The following is a 19,160-nucleotide window of genomic DNA, read 5'->3' as shown; positions in this document are numbered from 1 at the left end:
TCCATAAATTTATTGACACTGCGGCATCTGTGACAAGTGCTCAATATTTGCAATTATTATATGGGCACCAATAAATACAGTAGCCAGTGGAAATAAGTTAATTAATTGCCAGCAAGAAGAAGAACGAACATTATTATTCCACTGAAACAGTCAACAACGCAAACAAACAGAACATAGTTTTCTATCACTTTTCGCAGATAAATCGAAACGTGACTGGATTAGCATTGCTAGTAGAAACTATTATCATAACTAAACACTCCGCAACAAGTTCACGACAGTGCAATTACTTTCTGCTTTTGTTTATCGCGAGGCATGAATAGTAGCAGCATGAAATTTAACACGATTCTTGACAATTGAGTCAGTGCCAAAGATATGCAGTATTTGTATTATGATGCAATGAGTGTTTGTTTCCTATTCGCCTAAATAACTATGATAAAACTCTATAACTTTGTATAGAAAATAAAAAAGAAAATATATTTCAAATTTATTTCAAATTTGTAGAATATATCAAGGAATGTTAACGTTTTTAAAACATTTATAATATTATTATCTCTAAGAATGATAAGTGTAAAAAAATATGATTTTTTGATTGGAGTTTACGCAAGCGAAGACTACTTTAAGTATTAAATGTAGTTTACTTAACTTATTATGCTAAAGACTTCTAATTTAGAGATTTTAAAACAGTTTTATTTAACAAAACTTTTAATATAGGTTGATTTATTATTGGAATTTCTCAAAGTAATAGTTATTATTATGTTGTCTAAGCTTCTCAATTAAAAACCAAATAATCCCAAAAGCTAATCGCTGGTATTCAAATAGGATTAAAACAGAATGATATAATATGCCAATGACATTAGATATAAACTTTTCTTATTGAATTTATCTGGCTGTAATTCTTTATTAGCATATTAAACCAATGGCTTATGAACAAATCATGTTATAAGGTGTATAAGTGGCTGCCATTGTTCATTGTGTTCACTGCATAGTGGATTTGGTTTCGAGGCGCAACGTAGACAACGTCTACGTCATTAATGCTTCGATGATTGGCTTTAAATGTCACCAAAGCAACGAAATCAGTTCGCATGTTGCAAGGAGGAAGCATGGTATGAATATAATAAGCAGTAACCAGCAGTAGGCTGTGGCAACAACAGCTGATTTAGCGTATTGTGATGTCAGCAGCAAAACAATTGAGCAACTATAATGGCTTCCAATTGTAAGCTGTGCGTATATGAGAATGTGGCTGTGCAAGTGTGTATGTGTTTATGTGTATGTATGGGTGCAATCAGTGTACTTTGTACGCCTGCTAGGTCAGCAAGTACTAGCCATGAGTTCGTTTTGTAGCTGATTGTTGCATAATTAGCAGAGTGCCCCCAACTACACGAAAAAAAGGAAGTGAAACCAATTTGCAACACATTTGGGGAAACTCTGCATGTGGTTTGTTGTTTTTTGTTGCCATTTTGTAAAATGCTATAAATAAATCAGACGGCGGAAAAGTTGATTTATACGCGGCACGTAAATTCGCCATTAAGGCGCAGACAAATGTATTACAATTAAACGAACCGACAACGGAAGCAAGACGCAGGACAATAGCAACAGCTGCTCACCCAAATACCCACACACTCATACAGATATAGATACAGATATGTATATGCATATGTATGTGGTGTGTTTGTATGCTACACTTAAGCACGACTTTAATTAAGATTAATTGGACGCTGGCCAAGTCAAAAGGGGCGAAATAACGAGCCGAATACGTAAACCGGAAACAGAAACTTTAAGGCAGATACGTTCGCGACTTTAGGGCGTATGGGAGTATATTGTATTGTATTGTATGTGTGTATACACATATTTATCGTGGTTATTATATGATGATGACTGTATATGTGGGGTTGCGGTTAGGGAGTGCTAATGAATGTCATTAAGCATCAACAACAGAGTCAACCGAAAACAGTTTCAATGTGTGTAGTTGCCTTTATTAATGACATATGCGGCGACATGTGGAATCAACTTCCTCTCCATCTTCTTACTCACATCTAACTATAGGAACGACTCATCTTTCCCCACCCAATGTTCCTCCATCCATCTTATTTAGTCAATGTAATTTACATTTTTTTTCTTTCACCGTTCTATATTAAATGAAAAAAAAAAACTGCCAGTTAGATTTTCTTTTTTCCTGTATGCCACAATTTTCACACATTTTCCGGACAGCGTTTTGTATGCATATCTTGACAAACAAACATATGAGGTGTCACCGTACACAACAAAGTATGAGAGGTAACTTTGCGGGGGTTGCTTGTTGAAAATGCCTGTTGATAAAAGCGAATGGAAATCATAAAAAAAAATAAATCATTTTTTCTGTACGAATTTTTTATATGCTATCTCAAAGTAGAAGCAAGTTTTTTGATCATTTTTTACATATATAATTAAATAGCAGTATTACTGAGTATATACGGAAATTTACATCGACAATCTGTATCTCTTCAGAAGGCATTAATACAAGTCTCGTGAGCAAACCGCCATAGTTATACCTTGACATACTTTCAATTGCGCTTAAGTCTCTTGTGCACCATTTAACTTGCCATTGCGACTCATTTCGTTTCCCATTGCGACTTCAATCTAGCCCTATGCAAAGTGTATTAGAAAGTCGCAGTGCGCTTAAGAAAGGAATGTGCGCGATGCGGCAAAGTTAAAAATAAGCTCGTCCTGTGAAGGGGAATCGAATCCCAGTGTCCCACAATCCCTATACGCACCCAGGCGAACACACGCACACATTCATATACGCTGCCAAAAAAAAAAAAGCAATTGTAAGGCAATTTCAAAGGAAAAATTATTATGTCGCTTTATGTCATTTTTTTTGCGGTGTTCTTGTTTGTTTGTGTGTGTATGCGTGTATGTGGCAAAGCAACTTGGAGACGAATGTGTGGGCGCTTTAGTAGGCGTGTCGTGGTGAAAATGACAAAGCAGCTGCTCAGCGAGAAGAGTGGCAAAAGCAACAGCGGCGGACAAACGGCGGAGGCTGCGGCTGCGGCATCCGCAATGCATGCTGTGGCATGAAATTTATTTTCTCTTGTGCCCCAGTTTGATATGTGACTTTAAAATGAAACGAGGCGCATTGTGGCAGATTCGACATTTCACAAAAATACGAAAAACAACCAAGAATACAGCCAGAGAGACAGGAAGAGAGACAAACAAGAAGACCAAATGTGAATGTGAATGTGAATGCGAGTTTAACAAATGTGCGGCGTTCAAATGTCTTATTTATCTAACAATTGTGGCAGGCAGTTTTCAAATGGAGACGTGGGCGTGGCGTTTTCTATATAAATTACCTTACGCACGAGCTCTCTGCCAGGAGACAAAAGATAAACGACCCGCGATAACAGTCAGCAATTGCGACTAATATGATTTAGCCCAAAATACTCGCTACATTTAACAGCAGCAGGTAGCAATAACAGTAAGATCAGTAGTAATAACAGTAACAGTGACGAAACAGGAGTAAAAATAAGGACGATAACAGAAGACGCTATGAAAAGTAAATAGTAAGCAAAAGTAGCAACACATCGAAAGCTGCAGTAGTTAGATTACGAAGAAACCAAGAATAACAGCAATGTGAATTTTCAATTAAGTTAATATTTTTCTGCAGTTCTGCAATCACCTACCAACAGTTATTTCATTCATTTCATGCTAATTGAGAACTGCACTTCAAGAAGAGTGAGAAAGAAAGAGGTAACAAAGCTACTTGCATTCGAAGCTACTCATAGTGTCCTCCTCATAGCCCTGCACTATAATCATCTGCACAGTGTCTACTGTCAGCAGCTGCAATTTCAACCCATTATCATCATCATCATAAATCACAAAGTGCAGCACATGCATCACTTTCCACACTTTCCACACACACACACATACACACAGACACTTTTCATGCACTCACTTTTGTTTACGCTGCCAAGCGGGAAATATGCGAAACGAAGAAAAGACGAAAAGGAAAATGAAATGGAGGGCTGAAGCAGGGAAACAGGGAAGCAGGGAAGTGAGCAGAATTATTTGGCCACTATCAAATGCAATAAAACTGAGCCACAAGCAGATCCTTTCCTATATATATGGTACTACAAGATGTCAGATAAACAACCAGAATGCAAGCCAACACAATGGCATCAAGCAGCACTGGATAATGTGGTCTGACCATGCAAACTGTCGAAGCGAAGACCTCTTTAATAAATGCGTTCACCAGGCACCTGACTGCAACAGCAACAGCAACAGCAAAAGCAACACCAACTGGACTTGGGCAGCAAATTGCTTAATTTGTTAAGGCAAAATACACACGCATACACGAATACACGCACACACCTAAAGGCGTATGAGTAATTTTCGCAAATGCAACACAAATTCAATTAACTCGACGACTACTGCCTGTTGCCTCCTTCACTGCTATTAATTACAAAGGAAAATGTCAAAAGCTCTGCACTTGAAGAGCCTTTATGTATGCATGTGTGTGTGTGTGTGTGTAAGGGTGTAAGACTGTGTGTGTAAGTTGCTATGTGCAGTAAATCCGTTTTGATAAATTGCCAAAGCAACGAAACCGGAAAACTTGAAAATACTCGTACTTTTGCTGTATACACAAAGCCATACACACCTTAGCTTTGCTTCAACTTTGCAGTTGGAGAAGCGACATGGAAAATTCTTCTAATTAGCAAAGCAGCTAGCACAGCAAACAAAGGCCACGTGAGAACTGTGAACTTGTGAGAACTTGTGAGAAAAATTAAATCGGTTATGCATTCAAATTTTTGAATACGAAGACGAATACGTCACCTCAACCTCGTAGTCTCCTTATAATTAACCGGACGAACTTGTCTAAAATAAAAAATAAATGTTCCATGCCACATAATAAAAATATTTTACAATATGTCTGGAAATAGCTTCATTGGAATATGAATGGAGTTGAGTAAACTGATTTACACATTGCTATCTGTATCGTGTATGATAGCTTCTGCTCTTTAATTACTTTAATTTTGAATCTTTATTTCTGAAACAAAGATTTAATATGACGCTTTTTTTTAATGTGAATGTCTGTAGTTTATTACCGTCACTGTATCAGTTCTCAAATTAAATGGCGTATTTTAATTAAATACGTTGAATACTCTAATCAAATTGCTGTGGCACAAGCAAATACCAATTAAAACTATCAAATTACGTAACGTTTTCGGGATGGGGGCTAATTATGTGCAGTCCTTGAAGGCATATGCCTCAAATAACCAAGCTCAGCGACTATGCGAGTTTGTGAGTGTCACTCGAATGTGTGTATGTAAGGCATGTTCGTGAGTGTGTTTGCGGTTTGCCCAAAAAATGCTTTGGCATTGAGTGGCGCGAGTGTCAGAGGAAATTGGAGAATTTCATTGAGCGTCAGACCGAACGTAGACACAGACACCGACACAGACACATACATGCACGCGCACCCAAATACATAAGTTAGTATAGAATGGCACACATACGTATGCATAATTAATGTACTGTGCGGACTAATTGTCAAGTATGCGAAACCGCAGATACATGAACCCCAGAGGCAATTGATGGAGAAACAGGAGCAGATGCAGGAAAAGAAGCGGGGACAACGCATTTAGCAGCCTTTGCCTTTGATATTGCAATAATTTCAAATATTGCTTTGGCTTTCGTTTTGACCAATTTGGCATTAATTATGAATGCCAGTCACGCATTTGAACCTGAAGCCAAATCGATAGTTGGGCTGGGTAAGAGATAAACTCTAGGCCCAACAAGGCCAACTTTTTTACATAGCACAAAAAGTCAGCTACAATAAACATGTTGAAACACCATCCTGCCATCTGCCTTTTGACATTGCTCTTAACGTCGTGCTTTGAACTTGAATGTCACCTTGCGTTTTGATGCGATTTTTGACGCCAATCAACCGACGGGACGCCACAAATAGGTTTTAGCTGCTCAATCTACGCAAGAGGGGATTCTGGGGGTCTGTCTAGCGGGGCTTGTTTGGCTTTGTCATGTCAAGCAACAAAGATAGCTAGATGAGTTGCTGCTACTTGCTTGTCGCTGACAACTTGCACTCTCTGAGCGCAGAACATTGTTGCAAATTACAAGAAAATCCAAACGGATGAATGCACAACAACAAGAAGGAAAGAGGATGGAGGTCTGCGTGTGTGGCTCTCTGTGTAATGGAGAGGGTTAAGCTGAGTCGCTGAGTCGCTGACTCGATCTGCTGTTGCTGCAGACGTTCAAAGTTTCCAAGTGGCTGCCTCGCTTAAAGTTCATTTAACGGTCCCAACAAAAGGCCATAATAAAAATTCATTTTTCATTTCATTTTTACCAGTTTTGTTTTTGCACTTTTTCTCTGTTTTTTTTTTCTTTTGCTTTTATTTTGTCAACTGCTTCCTCTGCAAGTCCTTTTGGCATTGACCTTTTCTTCTGACGGCCAAGTTAATTGTTTGCCCTCATTGCGCTTTGTCGAGCATCCACTTTCCGTTCTGCTGGCAATTAAAGCCGCGTGCAGCTTATTCACAGCGTCCACAAAGAGCGCAAAAAAAGAAGTGAGTGAAAGAAGGGGTAACACAGCGAGAGAGAGAGAGAGAGGGGAAAAGAGCTCCTTCCTCACCGCATGCATGCACTTGTTCTTGCAATAAAAATGAGTGTTGTTTTTTGTTCATTCTGCGTTTTTGTTTGCTTTAATGTGCGGTAATTAAAAAGTGTTCTGGTTGACGCCCTCGAAAGTATGCTTTAGAATATTTCTCGAATCGCAGGTGACCTTATGTAGTTTTTATTTAAACTTTTCGATTTATAATTAAAATAATGCAGAACATTCAATCAACTCCAGCTCTAGAGAAGTAAATGTACGCTGCTTTTAAATATAATCCACTGCATTATCTTCATTAGTTATCCAATTACCAGTCTCAAATGTTATTTTTAGTGTGCTCAACCAAATACTTAGCACATACTTAATTAAAGCACATAAAACCAATATAATCTATTTATAATAATAACACGAATTGTTTCCTGTAGATGTACTTACAGAATTTAATTAATTGCGTAACATATAATTTTTGTCAATTAAAATTTAAATCGAAAGTATTTCTATTTTCGCCCGTTTTTATTAAAAAGAAATTCAAAAAGTGCTACACTCTGTCTTCAAGACTCTCAAGTCTTTTGTCTCATTTTCCTGAGTAACTCAAAGTTTCAGCCACACTTTTCATTCAATTTTATGCGACATTACAAGTATGTTTAAAGGCTTTCAATGAATCTCCTAAATTTCAAGCCAGCGTGCAAAGTTTATAATTATAAAACGGAAATTAGCCAAGGGTCGTTATTGAAAATAGCTCGCGAAGTTATCTAGGTGAAAGTTATGACTAACTAAAAATATACGAAAATAAATTTAGCATGAACAAGACTTTAAATATGCTCGTAAATAGAAAACAGAGTTGCCCCAAAGGCTGCAAGCAGGTAAAAATCGAGCATAAAAATAACAACGGGGAATGCTCAGATTTTGATAAATAACCCACGCGCCAAAAGCATGTCAGCTGGTTTAAGTATATGCATATGCATATATATGTATGAGATTTAACATATATGTATGTGTTGTATGTATTTGATAAGTACATAAGAATAAATATAAGTGACTGCTGCGACCGCGTCGTCAACAAAAACGTTAAGCGGGATTAGCACTCCCATCGCATTGTGCTTTTGTTTAGGAGGCGCCGACAGCAGCAGCAGCAACAACAACAATAATTATATATGTGTCAACAACAATAAAAAGAAATACAAGTGGTGGAGCAACAGCTACGATCTCAACATGCTTTACATATGCCTTTAATATCTTCTTAAGAGCATAAAAATAGCAAAAGTCGAAGGCCAAAACAAAAGGACGCGATAGGGGAAATATGCGTGGGTGGATGGTTGGGTTAAGTACAGGCAAGGGGGAAAGGGAGGCACATAGGCCGCCTTTGAGTATGTAGCACATAAGTAGATACAAGTAGCTCTCGTCCCGACAGCTTTGTTTTCGCACATTCTGTTGTGGCAGGCAGCGACGGAATACAGCCTGCGGCAAACGAAACGCGCAACATTTCTTCGCATTTTTTATCCTATCCAAAGTCGTATGGAAAGTTGGGGCAGGCAGTTGTTGCTGATGTTGAGCCAATTGGCATTGTCAGCTGTTGAAAGTTTTTAATTAAAATAACCGAGCAATAAAACGGCGCAACAAAAATATTGCAAATATTATCCCCAAAGGGGACCAAGTACATTAGCTATGATAATGCTGTGCTTATAAGTTAAACATATGACGACTACGCCGCATGTACAATTCAGTCCAATCGAGCCGAGGTAACTTGACAATATTCATTGATAATAGCTATTGGTCAAATGGCAAAGCATCTACATTTTTACAACGGTTAGTTGACACAAACCGCTTAGCAACCTTTAAACCCCGACTAGCTTTCCTACGCGTTTATAGTTCACAGTGATGACCTTGAACTTTATCCAGCTTACTTCAAAATTGGCAAATACTTTAATGTCCGCCTTTACAATCCTGCAAGACAATGCCAAAAACAGCAGCAGAAGCAACAACTGTGCGAGCGGCCCATTAAAATATCATAAATCAAGCTGCACGCTACATAATGAGAATTCTGTAAAATTAAATAAAAAAAAACCCCGAAAGAATGAAAATCGCGTCCAAAAAAATTTCACAGCTTGTCAGAGAAAAAGGAGAGCAATAACAACAAGCAATGCGTACAAAATGATAGCAAAGCGAGCTTTACATCCAGATTGATTGATGACATGGCGTCAATTTTCTTGAGCTGCGCCTCAAAGTATGCAAAGCGAAATTGTGCATGTGAATCCAACCAAATGGCAACCAAGCAAATGGGGGCTAGCATGATGGGCGTGGCGACCATCGAGACAACGTCCTCAGTTGTAAGGACAATGAAAAAGGCATTAAAATGCGGTCAGTCCTTGAGTTAGGGCCTTCTTTTCCCTCCCTCTCTCTCTCTTCAGCTCTCACTGCGAAAGACAACTTGCAAAAACTCTGTTGAATTGTGGCTTTGTTCGTGGGCGTTATAAACAACTTTGCGTGTGTGTGTGTGTGTGTGTGTGTCTGAACCTACCGAGAACTCGAGTTGGGCTACGAGCAGCCCAGTAGCATGGCAGCAGCTCAACATGAATAACAAATAGATTTCTTTATGCGAATAGATGACTAAATTTGTCATACTTGATTGACCGAAAAATCGCCAAGGGATTCCAACAACAGATTCTAAATTCTTTCCATCGCCCACATATGAATAGGCGAATAGCTCTTATTGGAGAGAGAATTAATTAAAATAACAATGACATATTTATAATTAATTCATAACTAAATTCTGTAGTATCTTTCAATTTAGACCAGTCGATATAACAGCATTGTTAGAATAGTATTGAAAAATGTATCTGTCCTACCGAAATTTTATATATAAGTATTTGCTAATAATTTGTTTTCCTTTTTTTTGACTTGACCTGCAAGTAACCTACCAAAAATATATGCCAGCAAAATATTAGAAGCTTTCATTGGGGAAAATGTTGTTTCTAGATAATACTACAATACCCTAATAGTACAATATCCCATTAAAGTCTAAAAATGAAAAGCAAAATAGCTCTATAGCCGATGTAAGCCAGCCAAAAAAAAACAAATTCTGTGAATACAGGCAAAATGTCAGTCATTTTGTGGATTGCTCAATAGCTATCATAGTTTTACTTTGGCGGCGTTGACAGGCGTTTAAAAATATTAATAAAACTCAGGTTGATTCTATCAGGTGCCTGGGCACGTAGCTTGCTGCATGATTAATGCAGTATCTGCTGCTGCTTCTGCTGCTGCTGTTGTCGATGCTGCTGCCGAGGGCTGTCACATGAATTATGCATAATTGCTGTCACTGTCAACCAAGAGGCGTTAGTGCCTGCCACACCCAGCCCCATCCTGCCGGTCTGACTGGCAGCCTGTGCTGCTTTTTGGCCAACTCAAACTGACGACCAAAACATTTCCGGCAAAGAGACATATGGTCAAATATGACTGTGTGTGTGTGTGTGTGTGTGAGAGTGTGACATTTGCTGCGAATTGCGACACTTTTTGAAATTAAAGTTGCAGGCAACTTGTCGCCGCATAAAATTTCATTTGCACTTGAATTGTTAAAAGCGAGAGAAACAAATTTTGCATACGCACCACAGGCAATCCTCATTAAGAGCAACCACTGTTTGCTTGCTATTACGCGTTCTATTTGATCCACATGCTACATGTTCTTCTACTTGTTGTTGTGCTAGTTGTTTTTAATGCTATGCCTTTTGCTATGCGTTGCACGTACCGTCCTGTGGCTGGCGACTGCAAAGATAAAAACCAAGAGACATAAAATATAAAAATAAAAATCGCGCGTCGGCAATTACTTTGGAGTGATGCTTTTCTAATTTAGAGATTAATTTGTGTGGATTTAAAACGCAGTAGAAAGAACAACACAAGAACGAAAACAACGAGTAGCGCGTTTTGTGCTTTTTTTTATTTATTTCTTTGGGTAAGGCCATAAAATGTCAGCTAAGCAGGTACAACAACAACAATTTGCAACACTTTATACGGGCCCAAGCAGGCGTCACGTCACGTCACGTTACGTATACGCCCCCGCGGCATGTACATAAATTTAATGCTACAAAATGTTCGACTCGTCTACGCTCCATACACTTATAAATGTCTGTGTGTGTGTGTGTGCGCTTGTGGGTGTATCTGTATGTATTTGGGGTTTTAGGTCCGCATTTTTTGTGAGCAGAGGCAGGCAGATAGACGGACAATCAGACACACAGACAGACAGACAGACAGACACTGTCGCAGTCGCATTCAACGTCCTTTTAACATTTCCGCCCAAGTTGCATGAGTATCCGTTTCCGTTTTGTTGATTTTACGCACTTAAGTTTCCTTTCCTCGCATGCCCCGCTCTTTATCAGTTCACTGTCCATTTCGTCCGTATCTATACCGACTAAATTAAATGGCACTCTGCCACATTTGGCAACTGGCAACTACGTTTTTTATTCTATTAATTGCCTTGGCTTGTGGGCTTCTGCTTCTACTTCAGCTTGTGCTGTTGCTTCTTCTACTTTGAGAACCTGCCAGTTGCACGGTTGATTGCTCGCCCGTAAAGCGTTTCCTCGCTGCGTGGTCCGGGTATACAATTCGATAAGGGGCATGTGGCAGGTGAACTATGCAGCACATTTGAGGATTGGGCATTTGACTAAAGCAATTGCTTGTAAGCAGTCAACAGATGTTTTGCAAATAACATAAGCTACGCACTGTGGGTAAAACGCACTTAAATACATTAAAATTAAATTCGATTAAAAGCACACACTGTATATTTATAAATATAGAGAATTCATTTTGTTTAATTATTTTGAATGAATAAATTTTTATTCTTAGTTAATCCATAGTTGTGAAGCCGGCGATTGGTCATGCTGGAAATATCTAGTCTGCCACTGTCAAATGATATATCTGAAACGATTGTGATTCTAATTGCGCATATTTTTGATTTCACTCTCTCGCAATGAAATAGATGCAGTTGAAAAAGTTCCTCAAAAGAAATGTATTCGCTATGTATTTATTTGAAAATGAAAAGTGGGCGAAGAAAGTTATCCTTAAATGAATTGATCTTGCACATAATATTAGAACTGTCATACACGTATGTAGATTTCCCGGATTTAATGTTATATCAACTATTCTGTTTTAATTCAATTTCCATTAAAATTTAATTAGTTTTTTCGTTCTATAAACGCAGGTCTGCATTTCATTATTTATTTGTACTCGGGTGTTGAATAAAGTTTTTTTTATTTAAAATAAATTGCTCATCATTAATCTACTTATATATACTTATATATTATTTGTATCAATCATTGTAAAACTACTTTAATTTTAAATTTCAATAATCAATGTATTTAAAACTGTAATAGCAGCAAATTATCTAAAATTCAATTTCAGTCTTTCAACTGTCAAAAAGTTAAGCGGATAATCTGAGTCCAAATAAATATTGTATACGATGCTAAAAGTGTTGGCTTAATCCTTGGTAGAAATATATGCATTCGTCTTTATGCGAACGTTTGGCCAGTCAACTGTGGGACAGCTTTGAATTGACAACACAAAGTCAAATCAAAGCAGCAGAGCAGACAGAGCACTGGGACAGAGCACAACACAAACGCCTGTCAACAGTTGTGTGTGGTTGTTGTTGTTGTTTTTGTTGTTGTTGTATGAACGGACAGTGCGAGTGTGAGAAATTGTCAACAGGCAAAAGCCAAGTGCTGCTGATGAGCTGAGCATTTGCAGTGCCCGTCATTGCCAGTGTATGCAAGTAAAGCAACAATGCAAATGGAAATGTGCTGCAAAGCGGCAAGTGGTGGCTAAGGAGTGGCTAGTGGCAAGTAGGGAGCGTTGCACAAAGTGGAACTTCAAATGACACAACTGTCAAAGTGTCGTCTCTGAAGCAGTGGCACAGCTGGCCGCAGTTGGCGACTGTTTCAGTCCTTTGCTTTTGGCCAGATTGTCTAACTGCCTTTTGCTTGCTACTTGCACCCAACGTGCAACCTGCAACCTGCAACCTGCAAGCTGTCGCATAGTGGGTCACCACACAGATGATCAGGTAAATGCCAGTTTGAACTAGATTACCGCTAAAAGCTTTTTATAATGGTGGAATCAATTAGTGCCTTGTTTTAATCAGTAAAGAAAAGTGAGTATACCGAAAGTGGCTGGAAAAAAGGTAAGATAGATATTAAAGGCAGGAACAGTAAATGATAAAAACTATGCCGCAAACAAATACGAAAAGCGAAAACATTGTGTGAATTTTGACGGATGGCTTCAAATATACACACATCATACACACACACAGCATGATGTGTGGCCAAAAGCCACGTAAATTCATTTGCCACATGGTTTGGGGCAGCAAGAGACCAAAACAGAAAGCGAGACAACGACAAAAATAGAACGAGTGAGCGCGATAGAGACAAATGAAATACTACCCTTTTTTTGACTCTGACTCTGGCATACACTTTGCCACTGAAACTGACCCCCTCCAGCATCGTTTTCCCTTCTTCTTGTTAGAGTGGCATATCCTACATGCTGCTCGACAGTTCAGTTCTCGACATAGTCCGGTTGACTGTTGCCTTTTGCCTTTTGCCTCGCATTTACACAATATACATTTTACACGTAAACTCATGCACACACATACACCACATATGTATGTATGTATGCACATTTGTATGTTTTTGTGCGTTGGAATTTTTGGTATTTTGGGCACGTAGAACATCAACGCATAAATACAAAACATGCAACGTGAGAGACGTAAATCGAAGATGCGCGTAGGAGCCACATTAAAGCAGACAGTTGCCCAGTTTCTGGGTTGCTCAGTTGATTGATTGATTGATTGATTGTACGAACAACTGACTGAAGGAGAGTCCTTTGGCAATCTCAAGCATCTTTCAAGAGATTTTTGCGTTTTGTATTTTCACATTTTCATATTTTAATTAGCCTTACTCTTCACAGTTCACTCCATTCCAGCCAACTGTCCGCACTTTTTCGTATTCAATTAAAATGCTACTATGAACAGCCATTTTTTAAATTCATATTTTCACAAAAAAAAAACACATAAATAATTTCATAAATAGGGAAATCGAATAAACAAAGGCAGAATTTCAGGGGAACGAGATAAATAAATGTATTCATTTCATTCATATTTTATTATTCCTGGAATTATTGAACATTTAATTGGTTCTTTTCGCAGATTTCCATGACAACAAGCTCATCAAACGTTTTCAGGAGGAATACCCAACTCGAATCCCACAAATGGTGGCAATCCTCAATTACTGTAGAAAATGTTTGTTGCTAGACATCTTTTATTTAATTTGAAATCAACAAATTACTCTGAAAAAACACCAGTTTTTAAAATCAAAATCATTTGTCTTAGGAACTTAATACGACCACTTTTCAAACAAATTCTTGAGACTGTGAAAATTAGATACTAGATTTAGGTTGCAATATCTGGTAATCTATTAAATTTCCTATCAAGATTTTACATAGCCTTCAATGTTTTCGTTAACAGCTCACCAACCATTCTTCATTGCAGTCTAAGAATAACTGAATGCACTAATTAACTTAACAAAATAATAAACTAAAAGTAAAAACAAAATTCTTAGTATTAAAATCAAAATCCTGATTCTTGAACCCATTTTCTCAGTATATTTAATTCCTACAATGAACTTTTTCTAAAATTTGAAAATGTTGGAATAATTAGTGGATAATTTCAATTTTTTATTTTGGTCGTCTAACCAAAACATGCATGATTTAATATTTGATTAAGCTCCTGTAATCTTAATTACTTTGTATAAAAGAACTCGTCAAAACTAAATTTACAAACTGCCAGCTGCCAGCTGTCAGCTTTGTCTACCTCTACACATATGATGGTATGTACCCGATTGTGGTTGTTTTCGTAGTTTCATTGTCCGCTTATTGGTGTGCCGAATGCTATTTCCTTTTGCATATGTAAAAATTCAATTTGTTATAATTTGAAAATTTCATTTGACGATATGGAAATGCGAACGATAAGCCGCAGACGATGGCGTCAACGACTGTGGAAAGCAGAAGAAGGGAAGGGAAGGGAGCGACTCGGTTTGACTACCAAAACAGAACGCACACCTAGTGTCAAGTGTGTGTATGTTTGTATATAGAGCAAGTGTGTACGTTGAGGTGGCTGCGGCGCAACGAAAACCAATTTGTGGCAGCTTAAATGTCAATACGACATTTTTGTAGGTTATTGCAAACGGTTGAGCTTTTCTCCTTATTTCGATTGTTGTTTTTTGTTGTTGCTAGTAGTGTTATAGACCGCATATGCTAAGCAAGGTGACGCTATAAATAGCCATACACGTCTTGGTCATTTTTAGCCGTAGGTCGTCAATTTAGGGGCGTGTCGGAAGAGAAGACGAAAAAAAACGTTTGGGCTCATAAAAATAAAAGTTCTGTTTGTGCAGCTAAAAACAAATTGCAAACAATAAATAGAGCTGCCAACCTGTGCCAAAATACACATGTATACCATAAATACACACACACACAAACACTCGTAAATTCTCCTTGGATATACAGTGGAAGGGAGAGCTGCTTTCAGGTGGCAAAAAATTGTCAATGAAAATGCCTTTTGGGTCGTCGATTTGCTGTCAGTTTTGTCGTCCATGTTCTGTGTCTCCATTCCTTGGACTGTCAGTTTGCTTTGTTGTCCATTGATTGTTTTACCTACATTCGAGAGAGTGTGGTCGTGGGTGGCTGTGCCTGTGCCTGTGTCCTTTGTTAATGGATGTTTTGTCATTGATCCAAAAAAACAAACAAAACAACAAAACAATCGATGCTCAGTGCTTGTTGCTTGTTGCTTTCCCTCAATTGTCGGCAGCACTCATTGAAATTTCAGTTTGCTTTTGATTTCAATTCATTTCGTGTCAAATAAGCGTCAGTTTTAAGCAGCCATCGCTCATCACAACTGATTATCATAACTGTCAGAACAGCAAGCGAATCATTTACTTTGATTTTTAAAGGTGCAACCGGCCGTATGATTAATATTGTGCAAAATACACAAAATCATATTAAAGTCTTACGATAGGATTGAAGCCTCACCGCTCTCGTCGAAGTATTTCGGCACTTTTATAGCACTTTTATAGACAGCTCGCCAGCGCTTTTATCTGCTGAGCGCATTAAGATATGAGATTGTTATTATTATTATGTCGAACAACAGCAACAACAACAACAACAACAACAATGAATGCGAAGCTCAATAACTCAATCAGTTCTCAACACAGACAGACACAGAGACAGAGACAGAGACGCAGATACATACGTTGGCCCTACAATATAACCAATAAAATGTTATTTTCTTCTTCTCCACTACAGTCGCACCCAACACCATTTGGGCTGAGCCCCCCATAACCACCCACAAGTATTTGTTACAAAATCGATGAATCAAAGCAAATTACCAGAAATAAATGAGATAAAATATGTGTGTGTGTTCAGCTACCTGGCCACAGCTAAAATCAAACTGGCGTATTAGAGAGGGGAGTGGATGAGTATGGAAGGGGAGAGAGGGGTCTTTGTTTAGTGAAGTTTAGCAAAGTACAGCTTATATGTTGACCTGAAAAGTGAATGCGAGTTGTCGCACATTATGAGTGTTGCTTAGCTCAATGCCAGCCACTAAAGTGCCGCACTACGACACGTAGTTTCGCACACACACTCGCACACACACACGGACACGGACACACACCCACACATACATTCAAACATTAATAGAGGAAATTGAAAAAGTTTGTATATGCCAGACATCCGTTTCAGCTGTGCGCTGAGTGCGCCAACTAATTTAATAAGAGAACGCGACATGGCCACTTTTTACAGCATACATACATAAACACATACACACATACTATAGTCGAACACCTACGCGCACACAGGCAAACGTTCAACACACACAAACACACAACATTCCGAGGTTACACATGAGCGACAGCGCCCAGAATATTGACGGTAGTCCGCGTGCATTTGGCCTTTTGTTTGGCCATTTTCCAAAAACTTTTTGGTCTAAGTAATCATATAAATATTTCTTTGTAAGTGTGTTAGCCAACTTGCGCCAGTTCTATGTCTGGCTGTCTGTGTATGTGTGTCCAATTGTGTTACGCAGCGCGGAGTCGAACAACTTTTGCGTGTTGCGTGTTTATTAAAAACTTGGCCGCATTTTATTTACTGCTGCTCTATTCCACCGGAACATGGCGTATGAGCAATATACATACATACATCTCTACACATGTAAACACATCCATTTCTTTTTCTGGCTGGTAAACTGAAAACTCATGGCTGCCTAGAACCCTACTAGCAAACTATTTTAATGTGAAACTTAAAGCTAAGTAATAAAACAACAACATAAAGTTAACATATGCACACTTTAAGGCAATTTTGACATCACAAGTCAAAACTTGTTACTTAAAGATGATTTCTGTTCGCGATAAAGATCAAGCAATTTAAATGGGAAAATTTAGCTTAACTTGAAGTGGTAAAATGCGTGTCAAATTAGTCAAATTTAGAACTCATTATATATATAAAAGCAGAGTTCACTGTAGGTAAATACTAAAAGGTAGAAAGATAATCGGTGGTAAATGTTCTATCTTACTCAAGAAAAAATTATTATTGTTATTTTACATTATTGTTGCCTTTGTCAGTCAGCCACACCCACTAACGACAGGGCGACAAGTGCGTTGTCTCCCATACGTATAAGATTCCACATACAATCCACTTCTGCACACATCATTATCGACAGCAGCTCCACTGCCATGCTTCTGATTCGACTGATTCATTTATCCTACCGTTTGGCAAATATTTTTTCTTTGGCTCCTCACTTTTCGTTCCCGTTCCCGTTCCCGCACTCCCACTCCCACTCCGACTGTGTGCTGTCCACGCCCTCCAGCCGTTGCGACACCGATAACAAAGCTATTAAATTGCAAGCGTTTGCCTGGAGGCTAACTGTCAACGGCCATGTGGGCTGAGTCTGCTCGAGTGGATTTTCAGTTGTTCAGGCTCGCCTCGACTGTTCTTGTGGTTTGCATGCCCAAAAACAAAAACAACAACAAACAGCAACAACTGCGATAACAACAAGAGCAACCCTTGGCCATACTAACCGAGCAGAACCACTTCTCCAAACGCGTCGTGGCTAAAAGGCTTTCCACTTCTCTACCAGCTGTTGGCCTTGTTTACATTCTCTACCTGGCTGTCCGCATCTAAGTGGGTCAATGTGCGTTGAACTGATTAGCGCATGGCTGGCAGGACAAACTTGCCCATAATTATGACCAGCGATGAGAAAAAAAAACAAAAAACAAAACAAAGGACCAGCCAACTTCAAATGGTGGGCAAAGAGTGTTGGGAGGGAGCTAAAACTATTTGAACTTGCTCTTAGAGCCACATGCTGCCGCCAGACAAGTATTAGCAAATGGCGAACGCATAAAGTCTTTTCTCCCAACTAAATCGATAATCTAACGCCGCGTATACGTAATGTAGGGAAACATTGTATATACATTTATGTATATGTATGTGCATTTATATATTTTCATATATTTCGCTTGCTTGTTTTTCGCCAGCCTGCCTCCTTGTTGTTTCGGGTCGTAATTTATGCCACGCCCCTGCCATAACGCAGCCAATAATATAGAAAATTATTATCGCAAATATTCGCATCATACGCGCATTTTCCTCTCTGATTTTCAACGTGCTTTCTCTTATCGTCTGTCTCTTTCTTATTCGTTTTACTGTTTGTTTCTCAGCGCTTTTGGGTTTTATGTCCGTTAGCGTCAAGGTTTTCATAAATTTTAAATGAAAATGTTTATGTTTATATTCATATTTATGACTCCACCCGTAGGCTCATTAGTAAGCCCAACTTGATGTCTTTATCTGCAGCGCCAACACAGCGCCACAGCGACCACAACAACAATTGAAAATGGTGCAAATTTTGTTTGTTTTTCAACTGTCATTCCGCAACGTTTTTCCCGGGATTTTTTCACAGATTTTGTTTTCATTTTTTTCTGTTGTTATTGGGTCGGAGGAGTCAGAGCCTTTTTTGCATGTCAAGTTGGCAACTTCATTTGGCGTTTATTGACAGCGAAAACAGGCAAACAATGCCGAGCAAACGACAACGACAACAAACAACAACGACAACGACAACAACCAGCTGTAACTTCTTATCAAGTTATTAACTTATCTAATTCGATTATGGGCGCCATGCCAGGAGGCACCTACAATGCAGAGTCAGATTCAGTTCTGGGTTTCAAAGCAGACCCAGACCTAGGCCAGACTGGGTCGTTGTTGCTGACGGTTGCATGGCAAACAATTCAATTAGAGTTGTGCCCCAGTCACAACAACTACAACAAGAGTCTATCAACAATTTTGAGGTACAACAAAAGCACATTAAGCGACTGTTAAGCCTCCAAGCTAAATCTGCCCGTCTGTCCGTCCATCTGCTGCTCTCTCTTTATTTTTGTTTTTGGTGTGTGTATTTCTGCGTGTCTTTCGCTTTATATCTGAATTGGAATTTATTTGCTTTTAATCACAATCTCTATTGAATCCTTCTTTTTCTCTCACTCTTTTTTATGGA

At 38.7% G+C, this 19,160-nt stretch overlaps 1 protein-coding gene across 6 annotated transcripts in view; it reads right to left on the bottom strand.

Moving 5' to 3' along the window:
- LOC132793619 (BAI1-associated protein 3) overlaps window positions 1-19,160 on the bottom strand; it is a 64,750-nt gene that overhangs the window by 25,274 nt on the left and 20,316 nt on the right. For 4 of the 6 annotated variants that reach the window (XM_060803627.1, XM_060803621.1, XM_060803623.1 and 1 more), the window contains exon 3: window positions 10,199-10,354. The exons of the other annotated variants lie outside the window; for them this stretch is intronic. The gene's annotated coding sequence lies outside the window, so the exon portion shown is untranslated. The remainder of the gene's footprint in view (window positions 1-10,198; window positions 10,355-19,160) is intronic. 6 annotated transcript variants of the gene reach the window in all.

The sequence above is a fragment of the Drosophila nasuta genome, chromosome 3 (assembly GCF_023558535.2).
Source record: "Drosophila nasuta strain 15112-1781.00 chromosome 3, ASM2355853v1, whole genome shotgun sequence".
Classification (NCBI taxonomy): Eukaryota; Metazoa; Arthropoda; class Insecta; order Diptera; family Drosophilidae; genus Drosophila; species Drosophila nasuta.
This window is presented reverse-complemented; position numbering and strand designations above follow the sequence as displayed.